Source organism: Marmota marmota, unplaced genomic scaffold, assembly GCF_001458135.2.
Source record: "Marmota marmota marmota unplaced genomic scaffold, marMar, whole genome shotgun sequence".
In the NCBI taxonomy this organism is placed as follows: Eukaryota; Metazoa; Chordata; class Mammalia; order Rodentia; family Sciuridae; genus Marmota; species Marmota marmota.
The window spans coordinates 2871998-2886445 of record NW_025999969.1 but is presented as its reverse complement, the minus strand read 5'-3'; the positions used below and the strand labels follow the sequence as shown (position 1 = coordinate 2886445).

Genomic DNA, 14448 nt, shown 5'->3' with positions numbered 1-14448 from the left:
AGAAGACAAAATTGTATACATATACATAGGCGTATACATAGATATGTACATATATCCATAAAATACAAACAGAATTTCAGATTGCTTATATATGCATATATCTATAAAATACAAAATATATAAATATATGTATGTATGATGGTATATACATATAATAACATGTCTGATGTTGAATAAGATGTAATATTTATATGCAAATGTTTCACAATTGTAAAAATCCAGATTATATACATACTCTTTGCAGACCTGTTGTTCAATTTACTATAAATCTTTTTGCATGTTTTAATGACCCCTTTTATGATTTTTCTATGGTTTATAATATTCCATGACATGAATTATCAATTTCATTTGATCGTTTCTTTGAGGGAATCAGAAACTGCTTAGCAAAGAAGTTTCTGGCACAGTTTAATTCAAGACTCTTGAATCTTTTCTTGGGGGAAAAAAGAAAAAAGAGCTACTTGATTGTGACTTACTGTCTCCTAAGTGGAGCAGGGAGAGATACCTCGGTCACTTTGTGGGACACCTACCAAGTAATATTCAAAATCAGCTGGTCAGCTTTTTGTGACACTTGGCTTCGAACATTCACAGTGAACTGGGAAAATGTCCTAAATTTAGAGAGACATCTGCCTGGGACTCTGGCTGGTATTGCCCTATGCAGGGCACCAGCCGATTGACAGGGACACCAAAAATGGCCATTCCCTAGGTACAAAGCTGAAGAGGGTGTCGCTGGTGAGCCCAGCAGAGTCCCCGACTCTTCCCCTGCCCACAGCCTCTCCTGGGGCCACTGCGGTGCTGGCAAAGCTGACCTGCAAAGCCCCCTCCTCTGTCCCAGCCGAGCAGGCTGAGTGGCGTTTCCTCTTCCTACCCAGGGCCTGCCCGCGTCCTGATGACCCAACGAGTGACAGGCCTTCTCCAGAGGCAGCTGGGTCCTTCCCAGAAAGAGCCCACAGCAGACCCAGGACGTAAAGCTTTTCCTCCAGGCAAAAAAAAAAAAAAAATACCGTAGACACGAGATCCCCTCATGGCACCAAGGCAGGATTCATTGCCTGTAGTTTTTCTGTAAAAAGTCACTCATCTTCCCTTCTTTCCCTGCCCCCCTCCTCCCTGGCCACAGAAGCTATTTTTAAATCTCCCTAGCAACAAGAGGACATAGGCTGGGCCTCCTGTGATGCCACATCCACCAGGAACAGTGAGTGTGACTGTCCTGCAGAAGGTGCAGCCTGTTCCTGTCCTGTCCTGTCCTGCCGAAGGGTGTCCTCGCAGTATGTGAAGACCCATGTTCCCGGCCCCACCTCTGCCTCTGTTCCTAAGTTGGATATTATTAGATTTTTTTTTTTTTTCCCTGAAAAAACTTCTCAGACTTCAGCTTCCAGGAAAACTCTGAGGGGGCTCAGAAACACCCTCTGGTATGGGGACGTCCTGGGCAGGGGTGAGCAGGTTTTGGGCGAGTGGCTCCCTGCTGGTACACTGAATAAAGACCTATGTCATCTGTGGAGATTTTAAAATCACTAATAATAATTTAGGAGCCAACATAAAACTGGTCTGCTTTTTATTTCCATCATGGGGCAGCAATTCTTTTGTCAGTGATAAACAGTCCTTGATGGTCCCCTTCCCTGTTGGTGTACCTGCTGCTTTGGTGGCTCCCCTTCTGCCGGGGGTTGCTTAACTCATTTCCTGTGATGGCGGAGCACCCAGTGGACTGAAGGAAAGATACTCCTCAGCTCAAACTCTATCAAGTCCCCTGTGCTGGTGCTTAGCCATGAGAATCAAATCTCCTGGTTACTTGGACAACTGCAACCACAGCCCTGAAAGATGACATGTCTGTTGTCTGAGGAACCCCACCACCTGAGCCCAGGAGAAATGAATGATGGCAAGTCCGACTCCCCACCTCCATAGGGCCTTCTCTCCCCCCTCAGAATGGTGCCCAAAAGCCAGTGGGAGAGATTTACTCCTCCAGGTCCTGAATGGAGCATGAACTTCATACCCTTGGCCAAAATGCACTCGGGGGGATAGACGGACCCGGGAGAGCTAAGAGAAATGGAAAAGGGGGACGGAAGAAATGGCCACAAAAAGTCATTTTCTTGAAAGTTTTGGCCTAGGGCCTCCCACTGTATATTTTGGTTCTGAGACCAAGTTTGTAAACACTACGAATACAGGCTAGATGAATGAAACCTCACTGCATGGCCAAGTTTCATGCCATCCTCTGAAGGCACATTTTGTAAGTGCAGCAAGTTCAGAGGGCGCCCATGCCTGTGCTGAATTGGGGCCTTTGGTGGCATTTACTCTTTAAAGGAATGAAATGTTCCTTCTGTGTTTTTATACTACCCCATCTGGAACTGTTCCCTCAACCTTCCTTATATGTTCCTCAGCTGAGCTAAATTCCCTCTCATTTTGGTAAGACCACCATTCACAAGGAGGTGCGTAAGACCCAGGAGTTCAGGACCTTGGCAATCTGAAAATACATTTGTGGTTTGGATGACTTTTCTCTTTCTCTATTTTTAATCCTCTTGCATATTTACATGGGACCTTTCTTCTCTGGTTCTGTTCTCTGGGGTTCCTGTTGCTTCTCAGCTATGATCTGTTCTTCTCAGCTTCTCCTAAAGGAGGTGATTAGGTATTGCTATGCTACTCACTCAAGACCAAGAAAAATCCGTCTTCAGATAGCAGGCCCCAGATCTTCAGAATTAAGAACCCCTCACTCCCTACCCCCGGCAACCTTGGGCTAGTCCCTTTCTTTCCTATGCATTTCCCTTTTCATCTTGTACTGTTTTTTTATTTTTATAATAACTCTTTGGTTTAGTCACCAGTGTCACTTATGAGCATTGCCTAAGGACAGATAGGATAATTGAAATACTTAATAATCATTGCAGCTCTCCAGGCACTTGTCAGTCAGAATAGACCTGCAGGTGGAAGCAAGGTCCTTGGGGATCAAGCATTCACCCTGTACTAGCTGGAGCACATGGAGGTCTGGGGGGTCCCAGTGGAGGACTTTGGGAAAATAAGGGAGCTGAGGACACTCCAGGTGGTTCAGGCAGCAGTTCTTTTTCAAGAGTTACAGAAATATTTTAATATTTTTAACAATTGGGGCAGTTTTGCCTGTGTGCATTGCCCTGCTGAAGAATAAAGCTCAACATTTTCATTAGCTATCTCTTGAGCAGGATCAAAGCAATTTACTCCGTGTGCTCACTGGGTTTATGCAGATTAGGATGGAATAAGAGTCTTACGTGAGTTTTCCTTTCATAGAGTTTCAGAGCAGCCATTCTGGTCTCTGTGCAGTTGGCCTAAAGGTTATAACAACTCTCCTTGAGTCTCCTTTAGTTGAGATCAGGTTGTATCAGGTTGCACTATATGCCTGTCTTTTTCTTCTCTTTCCTGAGGGCTAGAATCACTTAGAAATTACTTAGAAAAGAATACTAAGACCAGATCTGTTATATTATGTGTACTAAGTGCACTGTTCTATGATGAAGAAACCTCATTTTTTTAGAAAAAGAAATTACATAGAGATAGCTCTCAGAACAGGTGTGTGTTCAACTATAGCCAAACAGAGCCACAGACTATGACTTGGGTTTGAGTTCAACTTTTTTTGGAGTCATCTCCACCACTAACTATTCCTTATGCCCATTTGGGACCATCAGGGTATTCCTCAAAAGACTGTAAAAAGAACTTATTTTAACACTTAATATTTGACTACTCATCGTGAGTGTAACTACACTAACCACAATTACTTCATGAGAGTCTAAGAATGCCTTGAGTTACTTTTGATGCAAGTTTCAAGTCCACCAAACTGTTTTCTGTTGTTCATGTAGCCTGATCATTCCAATTTTTCCTGTATTGCTAGTTGCCTGAAATAATGTTATTTTGGATTCAGAGTGTGACTGTGAGAATTCACTTGGGTGCTTGCTATAACAATCTAAATATTTCACTGGGGTCCAGAGGACAATTAGCACAGGGATGGTCTGCTAATGAACAGGACATCTAAGATGGCATGGATAGGGCACCATCTTGGAGCAGATTGTTCATTTCCTTAGGAAGTTGGCATAGAAAAGTAAATCTGCAGAAAGCTGTTTCCTACAAATGTAAATTTTAGACTTGATGAACTGTAGCTGCTCCAACAGCAACTCAACATAAAAGCTATTACTTTTTATGATCTGATAGAATGTGAAAGAAAATTTGTTTGGCTCTTGGTTTCCTGAGACCAAGATGGCAAACAGCCCTTCCATGAGGTCATCCTGAAAACATTCAATCCCTTGAAGTCAATGGATGATTGAGCCCATTAGCTCATTAGTTAGTTCTTATAGAAAATTGTTCAAATTATAATTATTATTTTTTTGGACCAGAGAATGAACTCAAGAGCACTCAACCGCTGAGTCACATCCCCAGCCTTATTTTGTATTTTATTTAGAGACAGCCGAATTGCTTAGTGCCTCGTCATTGCTGAGGCTGGCTTTGAACTTGCAATCCTTCTGCCTGAGCCTCCTCCTGAGCTGCTGAGATTATAGGCATGTACTGGCTCAAATTATAATTCTTTTTTTTTTTTAAACAAGTAGCATAGTTTTATTTTCTCTGGGCATCTGCAAAACACTTAGGACCAATGTAAAAAATAAAAAAAAAATAATTAAAAAAAAAAAAGAAAAGAAAAACCTCCTTTAAAAGCAATTGCATTGGTGGGGGACTGAGAGGTATTAATGCCCTAGCCCCAAGGAGCTATAGCAACTCTGATTGGTCCAAGGAATGGAAAGGATATCAGAAGGATATAACAGGAGGAAGAAGAATGAGAATTTACCAAGGGAAAGGGCCCCAAAGTGGGCCACAACAGGGAACTGGAGGTGGGGGCGTCTGGGTGGCAATGGGGCCCCCATTGATAGCCATAGTGAGGGCCAGTGTATCCCTGAGGTGGCATAAGTGGAGGAGGCCCATGCATACCATGAGGAGGCGTAGGACCTGGGTGACCCATGGGAGATCCAAATGGAGGTCCTGGCAGTGGGGGCATGCCCATTGGAGGAGGTCCAGGATGAGGCATTCAAGGTGGTGGTTGGGGTGGTGGTTGCCCCCCAGAGCATGGAGGTCCAGCATGTGGGTATCCTAAGCCATGAGGGCCATGGTAGGCCAGCTGCATATGGGACATTCCTGGATGGGGCATCCCACGTGGTGGGAACGGGTAAGGGTGAGAATGTCCATGATCGGGATGTCCAGCCCCTGTGGTTCCTGATGATGGAGGGCTATGTCCTCCAGCCCCAGGAGGCATAGGTGGTGAGGGCTTGGCCGGAGGTATCCCAGGTGAGAGGGCTCCAGGAGACAGCACTGGAGGTGGCAAGGAGACAGGAGGAGGCATGATGGTGGAGTAAGCCCAGACCCCAATGATGTCACCCCAGGATTGGGGGTGGAAGGTACATTCGGTACATCTGCGAACAGCTGATGAGGACAGTCAGCCTGGGAGAGTGGGTTCTGGGCTGCTAGAAGTCATTCAGCTGCTGAGCCATGGCAGTCACCCTTAGAGTCCTTCTTGAATGTATAAGATATAGTGATAGGGTGGTTACAGAGGTACTGCCCATTCATGGCCTCAATGGCTGCATCTGAAGCATCGAACAAAGCAAAATTAATAAAGGCACAACCTTTGGAGTTGCCTGTATCAGGGTCCCACATAATTTTAAGTGTTTGTAAGATGATCCCAAAGGCGCTGAAAGTATCATAAAGCAGTTTCTCATCAATCTCTGGGTCCAGGTTCCCAATGAAAATGTTGACCCCTACATCCAGATTTTTGTTGTGAGAAGATGCCCTGTTTACACATACTGGCTGTCCACAGAGTTTGATCAGGTTCATGATCTTAATGGCACAGTCAGCATCTTCCTCACTCAAGAATTCAACAAAGTCATAACTTTGGTGCTGACCAGTGGCTCTATATTTTGGCATGTGGGTGTTGACCATGGGCCCTGCCTGGAGAAAGAGTTCCCACAGAAGTGGTTCACTAACCTTCTCATCTAGGCCCCCCATGTACACAGTGGCATTCTGGTTCAGCCTGACAGCCATGGCAAAAGAGCTCCTGCCGTCTCTAAGCACCAGCTCTGCCCTCTCAAATTATAATTCTTCATCTTTCCTTGGAGTAATGAGATTCATTATCCTCTTCCGAATGTTAATACTTTTATTGCTAATCATATCTGTTGAACTTTTTTATTTATAGATGAAGTCTTTAAAAAAATCTGGTATCACATGATTACATTTCGAGTCCCACATAAATCCTCCTGCCCAATTGTGTTTTCTTTAACATTCGGCAATCAGGATTCCGTTGGTGGTTTTCTAGTCTAGAGGCCCCCGTGGTTTTTATAAAAGAATAATGTTTCTGATCCATGCTGAATTCCACTCAGAATTAACCCACATCCTAATAGGGGTAATTGACGGCCCTGACATATTTTATTCTTTTTGGCTCCACAAGCTTTTTGGAATGTGGAGGCTGCTATCCCTGTTGAATACTGTACCACTGCTCTTTGTCTTAACTGGAAATTTGGATGCCTGTCACCTTATTAATATAATTTGGCTTACCTTAATCACCCCCTGGCTTCATAAAATTTTGCAAGATTGTTCCCATTAGACTGACATTCCCAAATCAAGATGTTTGATATCAGTTTCATTCTTTTCCACATGACACGGAATGTTAACGAAGGCCAATTATTTAATTGGCTCCCCTCTTTCTAGTTCATCATCCAGAAAAAAATGTTCCTTTTTAAAATACCTTTTACTTCCTGTCTTTTAGCAGGTCCCTGGACATAATGGGGGAAATGAGTAATCATTGATGAATGGGAAATACTGCAATAAACTTTACACAGATCTTCTTACAAGGTTTTGAAAATATCAATAATGCCCACTGATTCATTTTCTCATGAATGCTCCTTCTCAAACAATGTGGTATATAATATGGCATAATCTTAACTTATGAGAAATGTTCTTTAATTCCATCACCACACACAGATATATTTGCCTATTGGTTCGATAGTTAGATCTTTCAGTTTAGCATCAATCAAGCCACCTAATGTGATTGTAACTGTTTCAGTGCTATAGCATCAAAATTTCGGTTTTGTGTTATTTTTCCTGAAAGGAACACATATAGTACCTGGTCCAAGTTCTCCTTTTGATAGATGTGGAAATGGAGTCTCAGAATACTGATACGACTTTGTTAAAGCTGCCAAATGAGTTTTTTCAGGTCAGTATTTCAACATGCCCATTTAAATTTTCAGGCAACTGCTATTTATTAAGAAATATGCATCATCCTGAGTTGGCATTTCCCCAATGTGTTCATCATGCAGTTGTCCAAAGGGATGGGTTTTTACTCAGTTATCTCCATTCTCAGCTCGTTACATTGCTTCTTCCTGAATACTTTGGTAGGCTCTTGACCTGAATGACAAAATGATTCAGATTTTATGCTTGGGCAGATGATTTGCAGATTGTTTTTCTCTGCATCATTTTATGGTTATATATTATTGACAAGTGTTGTTTTCGTTTCTGTTTTTGGTACTAGGGTTTGAATCCAGGGGCACTTAACCACTGAGCCATATCCCCAGTCCTTTTTATATTGTATTTCAGACAGAGTCTCATTAAGTTTCTTAGGACCTCACTAAATTGCTGAAACTGGCTTTGAACTTGCAATTCTCCTGCCTGTTTCAGTGCTGATCTGCTGGGATTATAGGCGTGCACACTGCACCCAGCTACTATTGACATTTATGTCTCCTACACAACATGGTAAACACCTTAAGACAGTGGTCATTCTCAATTAGTCTATCAGTCAGCTTTGCATTCCTACAATTATATACTTGAGTCAGCTAACTTATGAAGAAAAGTTTTTTTTAGCTTACAGCTTTGGAAGTTCAAAGTCCAGAATCAGAGGCTCCATTGGTGAGGGTATGGAGGGTGACACATCAGGGTGGAAGTGCATGTAGGAACAGTCACATTTTGAATAAGAGCAGAGAGAAAGAGGATGGGCATGGTCAGACTTTCACCTTCTGTATTACACAACCCTCTTGCAAGAACTCAAGTGGTTACATGACCTAAGGACTTCCCACTGGACTCCACTTCCCAAAGTTCCACCACTCCCCAAATACACCACCACGGGTACCAAGACTTTAATCACAATGGATCCTTGCTGGATACTTAGACCAGACCTAAACCATAGCATTTGGTATCAATAGCATTTTCAAGTATTTCAGATACTTGAGTAAATGAATGATCGAAAGAATTACCAAGAACACACAGATAAGCATATTGAAATCCACTGTATGTTTACTTAACTGCCCAGTAAACATATGTGCAGTTTATTCAAAATGGTTCTGACAATCGGATCTCCAAATGTAAAAAAAAAAGATACTTGATCAATGCCTGGCATCATAATTAAAAATTAAGTAAAAATGGATCATAGATCTAAATGTAAAACACCAAAAAATACAACTTCTAGGGAAAAACTTTTGTGGCCTTAAGTTAGAAGATTTGTAGATATAAAATCAAAAATTATAATTCATAAAAAAAGATAAATTGAATGTTCTCAAAATGAAAACATCTGTTCTTCAAAAGATGCTTTTAAGAGAATAAAAAGACAAACACAAAATGGGAGAAAATATTTGCAAAACACATATCTGATAAAGTCGTTAGTTCCAGAACATATAAGGAACTCTCTGGATAATAATAATAAGGCCAAAAACATGATTTTAAAAATTGGCAGATTTTAGCAGATCCTTCAGCAAGGAAGATATGCTTACGGGAAATAAGTACATGAAAACATGTCAACATCATTAGTTATGAGGGAAATGCAAATGAAGTATATTTGAATAGCCATGAGCCTGGTGTACAAGTCTATTACAATGGTGAAAAATAACAACAAAAGCTGGCAAAGATGTTCAGCATCTGCAACTCTCAAACATTCTGGGTGGAAATGCAAAATGGCACAGTTACTTTTGAAAGCCTTTTCACTGTTTTTTATAGAGTTAAATGTGTATTAACCATTGATCCAGCAATCCACCACCTAAGCATAAAAAAAACTATGATAATACATGAAATAAGGTGTTTATAATAGCTTCATTCATAATTGCCAAAAACTAGGGGCTGGGGGCATTACTCAGTGACAGAGCATATAACTATAATTGCCCGAAACTGAAAACAATATTCTTCAAATGTACTTCAACCAGTAGATGAATAAATTGTTGTGGTATGTCTTGATTTCGGTCTTAGTTACATAACTATATGAATTCATGAAAAGTCATAGAACTGTATAGTAGGAAGGTGAATTTTACTCTACATGAAATTATAGTCAATAAACTTGGCTTTAAAAATGGGCTTGTTGAATTTTGCCTTTTTTTCAGTTTCCCATATTTTGAGACAAATTATTTTACTTGGTAAAGATTAGGTTACTGGGCCTTAACCATAAACAATTCCTGGGTATTATCATTAAAATAAGAACATCAGATCAGATAGGGGGGGTACCCCTACATGCCCCCACTGACCACCTCTCTTCAGACTCAGGATTACAGTTATTAAAATGACAGTTAAAATATCAATACCCAGGAGTTGTTTATGGTTAAGGCCCAGTAACTTAATCTTTACCAAGTAAAATAATTTGTTAAAACATATATACTTTGATCCAGGTACAGTGGCACATGCCTGTAATCTAAGTGGCTCAGGAGACAGAGGCAGAATGATTGAGTTCAAAGTCAGCCTCAACAATTTAGTAAGGCCCTAAGCGACTCAGTGTGACCCTGTCTCTAAATAAAATACAAAAAGGACTGGGGATGTGGCTCAGTGGTTAAGCGCCCCTGGGTTCAATGCCTGGTACCAACAAAACAAAAAACAAACAAAAAATATATACGCTTTGGGGATACCATACCCTAAAACAATTTAACACCACATACCTTGCTTCCTTTACCAAAACAGCCCTGCTAAGCTACTGGTGGTGAGTGGCATAGTAAGCACACAGCTATCCCGCACCTGTCTAGTAAGCTGTGTGAATACACGAAGAATTTATGTTAATATAGGGGTGGGAAAAGATACAAGCGACATTAAAGAATGTTTATGTCAAAGTGCCAGAATTATAGTTTTTAAATTATAAAAACTTTAAACAAACATGAAAGAAAATTACATAGTGAACCCACCAAAGACAGAAGATCACAGTTTCTGTTTTGGCGCTTTATATTACTTTTTTTGTTAGTTCATTTTAGTTATATATAATATTAGGATTCATTGACTTAATTATACAAACATGGAATATATTTTGCTCTAATTTGGTCCCCGGTGCTTCCCCTTTCCCTCTCCTCCCCCTCCACCCCCCATTTCCAAAAATTGTGTGCCTTGTGGATACACATAACAGTGAGATTCACTATATTACATTCATATATGTGTGTAGAAAAGTTAGGTCAGATTTATTCCACTGTTCTTCCCTTTTCCTGTTTCTCCTCCCTGCCCCCCATCCCTTCCTCTGCTTCACTGAGCTTTCTCCTGTTTCCCTGAGATTCCTCCACCCATTTACTATCCATCCCCCACCAGCTAATTTTAAAAAGCATAATTGTTCTTACATATTTGTAAAATAATACACACTGGTTATAGCAAATATTTGAAAATATTAAAAAGTACATGTGAATATCCACAAGTACAAATAACTAAATATTGCCACGTGAAGCACTTGTGGCACCGTGTTCCACTCTTATGTATACAAATGTTTTCCACATTCTTCGACAAACGTGAACTCAGCCTACTTTGTAACAGTCTTTTTTTCCATTTAATGACATTTCATCATTCCAGACTCCCCTCCGTCTGCACCCTCTGAAATGGGCCTGACTGCTGAAGACTAATGTGACTGCTGCAGCCTGATTTGATAAGCAGCTTGCACGCCAAGCAGACTGTCTTTTTCCAGTGAAAGTTTTTCAGGCTAATGGAAGAAAAATGTATAAGTGAGATAAATGCCCCTCTGTGTTTTCCTGAGTGTCATCTAGCCTCCCTGAGGCTGGCTCATCTGCAAGGGGTAGGGGAGGGAAGAAGTTCTTTTCCCTAGGCAGCCCCTGGCTTACCTTGGCTATCATTAAAGAAACCCAGGAGCTGAAGGTGTTTGGGGCATGTGGAACCACCCAAGGAAATTCACTGTCACTAAATGTTCCAGGGCTGTTCTCCTCTAGATCCACAACTCACTTCTGGCCCCACACCTGCCCTTTGGAAATCCTTACTTCCCATCTAGACAGTGTGGCTAGGCTTATGGCCCAGGAGAGTAACTGCTAAGGAGCTGGCTTGGGCAGGTGCATGGCCAGAGATTGAAGTTGTGTGCAGGACACATTGGAGCTAAGAGGGCTTTGAAGACAGGGACCCTTTGGTAGCCACCAGAACAGTCCAGTTACAGAATTTCTGCAATGGGGAGGTAGGTGGTAGGTAGGAAGGGGCTGGGAAACATCTCCTTTCCAGTGATCAAGGATCAAAGCTTAGAAACTATTAAAAATGTAATAGTTTCTATGAATGTAACAGTTCACAAAAGGAAATCCAGAAAATACATAAAAGTAAAAATAGAAAACTCACTCTTAATGCCACTACTCACATTTATGCATTGTAAACAGGTGTTAAGAATTCTGATCTTGCTATGTATATAGAAAATTAGAAAATGCCATACATACCCCATTATAGCCTACCTTTTTTTTTGGGGGGGGTTACTAGGGATTGAACTCAGGGGCACTCGACCACTGAGCCACATTTCCAGTCCTATTTTGTATTTTATTTAGAGACAAGTTTTCACCAAATTGCTCACCTCTTTACCTTTACTGAGGTTGGCTTTGAACTTGTGACCCTCCTGCCTCAGCCTTCCTAGCCACTGGGTTACAGGCATGTGCCACGGCACCTGGCTATATACCTACTTTTATTTGCTTAATTTTAGGGAAAACATCCTTTTCCATCTCTAACTGTAGTACCTTGCTGAGAATGGACAGAGTGGACACAGTTTGCCACCAGGTCTCCGACATCTCTCTTCTTCACTTACTGACAGGGTCCTCTCCCCAGCACCACACTCAGACAGCTGTAAGTTTATCTATGATAAAGTGCTATCCTTTCCAAGGCCACGTGCCTTTTGTAAGAAACTCTGAAAAGCAGATCATCTTCACACAACCCCCATTTAGTCACTAATATCAAGGTGGGGAAAGATTTTGCACTTCTCAAAAGGGTCTGCTCTGTCAACTCTCTGACTGGGATGGAATCTGAAGAGAATGGGGACACCCAGGCCTTTGGTGGATGTTGTAGAAATAGCTAAATTTCCCCTGGAGACTGATAGGATGTTTCCAACTAATCCATCCACAGACTAAGATTTGTTGATTATTGGTAAACAGTTTTGAAGAGATTCACAACTTGGGGTAACAGTAACAACATGGGATTGGAGACACATAGCTATAGATTAAAATTCTGGCTCTGGAAGTTTTTAGCTGTGTGACCCAGGGCAAGTGCCCTAGTTTCCTTACCTCTAAAGGGCAACACCTCCCTCATGGCTGCTGTAAGAACTAAAATAGGATAAGACTTGTAACTATTTAGTCTGGGCAGAGACCTCAACAATAGGTAGATACTAATTATGAAACAACGAAAGCAACAGCACATGGCTTTTGAAAAGATTTGGCCAGCAGTGGAAATGTATAGATACAAACCACATCAAGAGAATTTGATAGATGAATACCTCAACTATCATAGTGCAGTAAGGTCTGATTGGTTATATCGTATAGAATAATTTGCTTTGCAAAGTTTTGATCAGTCAACAAATATTTGCTGCCTTCCACATGCCAAGCCCAGGACTATATCTTAGATACACAAAGGTGAATAGCTCAGTCTCTGTTCTGAGGAAGACAGATAATTAGTTCATTATTTCAGACTTAGGATCATAGATGTTGTTATGGTTTAGATGTGGTGTCCCCGAAAGCTCACACTGGACAGTGCAAAAAAGTTTGGAAGAGAAATGATTGGGTGATAGCCTTAGCCTAATCAGTGAGTTAATCCATGAAGGGATGGGATTAACTAAATTGGTAGGGTGTGGCTGGAGGAGGTGGGAATTGGGGTGCGGCTTTGGGTATATATTTGTATCTGGCAACTGGAGTGTCTCTCTCTGCCTCCTGGTCACCGTGATATGAGCTGCTTTCCTCTGCCACCCTTTCCCACCATGATGTTCAGCCTCACCTCAAGCCCCTAAGGAATGGAGCTGGCCTTCTACAGACTGAGACCTCTGAAACTGTGAGCCCTCAAATAAGCTTTTCCTCCTCTATAATTATGCTGGTCAGGTCCTTTAGTCACAGCAGCAAAAAAGCTGATTAGATATAGATATGCAGCTAAAGACACAGTCACATATATAACCCCACCCCTTGATGGCAGGTCCATACCATGAAGAAGGCAAAACAAGATATTCTGGTAGAAGATAAGTGGCATGGGGATGCTTTAGCTACCACAGGACCCTCTGAGGAGGTGACATTTGAGCTGTGACCTCAGTGATGAGGAAGCAGCCATGTGTAGGTGTGGGGACAGGACAAAACAAGCAAGAACTACAAGGACAAAGATGACAGGTGGAGGACCGAACTTGGCAGGGAGGGGAGAGGAAGCCGACAGTGACTAGAACACAGGGGGGTGTGGACAGAGAGGCAGGCAGGAGCCAGATGGCGAGAACAGGGCCAGAAAGTTACTAGTTCAGGCTCAGTGTCTGCTGCGGCTACGAAATGCTGACCTACGGCGCTGCCAAAGGAACCATGGATAATCCGTACCTAAATGGGTGTGGGGTGTTCAAGTAAGATTTTATTTACAAAAACAAGCAAGAGAGGAAACATATTGGCTAGAGTTTGTCCATCTTTGATTTAGAGTTTTTGAAGACCTAGATGAAGAAAGAGGCCTTTACTCTCCGTAAGGGCTTGAAGCAGAGGAGCGATAGGGTCTGACACCTCCAAAGGATTGCTCTCTTCTGTGGAGGATGGATTAGAGAGGCAAGTGGAAGCAGGGACCTGGAAAGAGGTGGCTGAGATGGTTCAGTAGAGGTGACAGTAGTGCATGATGGGTGCAGCAGAGGGGCTGAGAAGTGAACCGATCTTCATTTTATATTGGATCAGAACCAACAAGATTAGGGATGAATTAGATGTGAAGATCGAAGATGAAAGAGAAATAGAATGATTTGAGGATTTTGGCTTTGACCAACCCGTAGCCAAAGCCACATGCAATGAGGGGGACACTAGGGCAGAGATGTATCAGGAAGGAGAAACAGCAATAGTTCAGTTTTGCCCCTGTTGAGTTTGAGATGCTCATCAGACGTGCAGCTGGAGATGTGCAGCAGGCAGTGATGTGTGTCCAGCTAGGACTCAGGGAGAGCTCCAGCTGGAGATGGAAATGTGGGAGTCATCGGTGTGTGGGATCAGACAGCCCCCAGAAGGAAATGAATCAGGAGGACCAAGGTAAAACTGTAGGTCCCTCCAGAGCATGAAA

The 14448-nt window shown here is 42.1% G+C and overlaps 1 pseudogene; it reads right to left on the bottom strand.

Moving 5' to 3' along the window:
• Positions 1-4779: 4779 nt before the first annotated feature.
• On the bottom strand, positions 4780-6027 carry LOC107154271 (annotated as a pseudogene).
• Positions 6028-14448: the final 8421 nt, after the last annotated feature.